Consider the following 2,629-nt stretch of genomic DNA (forward strand, 5'->3'; position numbering starts at 1 on the left):
TGGCCCATGCAGGTCTCGAACCTGCGACCTTCGCGTTATTAGCACGACGCTCTAACCAACTGAGCTAATAGGCCATTATGATTTTTAATCGTATAGTTTTATCCAAATCTCATATAACGATCTCCAGAGCGAAAATTTGGTTTTAGGCATCCTAACCTCTGTAGATGGAACAGACACGGACACGTATGTGAAGAGAGAGTATTTTAATATTTAGTCCATAATATATTAAAGAACAATAATTTTGAATGCAAAATTTTAACTCTAACTTTGTTTGTCATGTTTTTATTGAAACTATCTTCTTTTAATACACAACCGTTTTTTTTTAAAAAAAATCAATCCTTTTTTTAATAATCTTAGCAATTTAAAATTTCACTAATTCAGAAATGGCACTAAAATGTTTTCAAAATTCACTATTTATCACATGTTTGTTTTTAAATCTCCAAAGAATTACCACATCCGCTTCTTATACACAATAAATTTTATAATTCTGAAAAAGAAATACCATGCATGATGGATTTGAAAACACATCAGAAGGTTGTTTTGGAATCTCAAGCCCTGTTAAATTCTAACCCGGTAAGAAAGTTCAAAATACTAAAGAAAAATACGTTAGATTAAATATCTATTTTTTTAGAGTTTCAAGTTTTTGGTGCCCTCTATTTCTTTCTAAATTTAACTTCATGTATTTAAGCTTTCTTTTGAAGGACAAAAATATGAAAAAAAAAAAAAAGAGTTCCTGCTGTTCTCTTTAAAACTTTTTTAGGATACATTGCACCTATCTTAATGCTAACATCTTATTAAAAATACCCTAAGCAACTCTGGATATAAATGTACAACTTTATTAGGAATTCTATGGGAGATAATCCTATCCTATCCACTCCAAACAAGCTATTATGTGCAAGATAGTCCTAAATCTCAACAATGTTGTATCAACAATCTTACTGAGAAAAGCTTTTAATGCTTCTATTTGTGTTATGGTCAATAATACATTAGCATGGCTAAAAGCCTAAGAATGAGTTGAATGGCATAATCCTGAAGAAAAAAAAAGAGACAGTAATATACCATGTCTTTGGGATTGGTTGGGGCAATCAATTGGCTGCCATTGTGATTCATGACCAGAGATGGAACCAGGCTGGGTCAAACTGGGCCACACCTCCGTCTGAGCCCAATCCAATTTTATTTTTTTGGAGCTTCAGGCCGGGGTGAGGTTCGAAATATCTTTCCACATCTTTGCCAACAATTCTTGGTATGATTAACTTAAAATTCCTGGCCCAACCCGGAATGGGCCGATTCCGGGATCAGATTTGGGGCCAAAAGTTGGGCTCAGGCTTCGGATAAGGCCTAGCCCGAGCCGAGCATCGGCCCGAGTCTGACCCTATTTTATTATAATATATTTGATATAATTAATAAATATATTTTTGTAATATATACTACGGGTAGTATTGATATTAGAAGCCGATAGTCTTAGATTTTTATGGAACACCAAACAAGTTACTCGTATATATCGAACATGATAAATTTAGATCATCGAAGATCAGATTATCCTGAGATCAAAATAACTAGTGAGCTAGGATCATATTGAGGATCCCTTTTGAGTCACCAAATGCCACCTAAGTGATTAAATATGAACTGTGATCCAATAGTACCTGTGTTTCATCTGTCACTTCTATTATTAAGTCTTAACATTAAATGTCTAATGAACAAATTGATCCTTAACCTTAAATGTCTGGTGAACATGTCGAGATGGCTATTGACTTCCAAAGTAATAAAATACTCTGATGATTAGTGTAACCTGTATAAAATTTCCGGAGAATCTCTCTCGTTTGATGAAATCCTGACGTGTAGATATGTTTTCACACATGATGCAATCCTGACATGAAATCCGCGGTGATTTTGGTTCTCAGCACAAGTGGTCAAAAGGTGCATTGTTTTCATTGAAATCAGAAAAAGGACTTCATCCACTCTCAAGGATGTACACAGCCATAAGAAAATATGTTCACTCTTTTATCTCCACTCTGCTGCACTTCATCCATCTAAATATGTTTCTCTCACTTTATCTTGATCTCAATGCGGTTCCTAAATCTTTATACATATTTGTTCAAAATCTCAAGTTCCACAATCTTAACTCATTATATTAGCACAGGAAACTTAATATCTGAACAAGATTTTGAAGATAAAGTTCTTCTGTTTCTCTCTGGCAAGTTGGACCAATAACAGATCACAACTAGAGTGCACCAGCATCTATTCCAGTTTTCCGTGAATTTGTATCATCCTCCGTTCCAACCATAACAAATTCAAAGGAGCAGATAGTTCATTAATATTGTGTTTGACAGCGAAAAAAAAACTCCCAAGTACATACTTTTATCAGTCAAATTACAGAGAAAACAAACCACAAGGAAAGGCATGCTTCTCTTTTTCAGATTTGCAGCAGTTAGGACATTGTTTGAAAAGCAATAAAAGAAAAAGAAAAAAAAATCCTTCTCCAAGGCGACCAACTTCCAGATAATTTTGGCCAAAGAAAATATGGTTCCTCCATGATTCTAACATCTTATAACAATTCCAAGTAGAGAAAATTCTGTGAGGACTTGGGACTGCACCACAAAAAAGAAAAATATTAGATCTGTTGTTTAAT

General features: G+C 34.3%; 1 non-coding gene across 1 annotated transcript; it reads right to left on the bottom strand.

The window, feature by feature from the left end:
• TRNAI-AAU (transfer RNA isoleucine (anticodon AAU)) lies at positions 1 to 74 on the bottom strand. Its single transcript has one exon. It is a non-coding gene; the product is annotated as a tRNA-Ile (tRNA).
• Positions 75 to 2,629: the final 2,555 nt, after the last annotated feature.

Source organism: Phoenix dactylifera, chromosome 12 (genome assembly GCF_051530095.1).
Source record: "Phoenix dactylifera cultivar Ajwa chromosome 12, Ajwa_hap1_PhDact_Kaust_v1.1, whole genome shotgun sequence".
Lineage (NCBI taxonomy): Eukaryota > Viridiplantae > Streptophyta > Magnoliopsida > Arecales > Arecaceae > Phoenix > Phoenix dactylifera.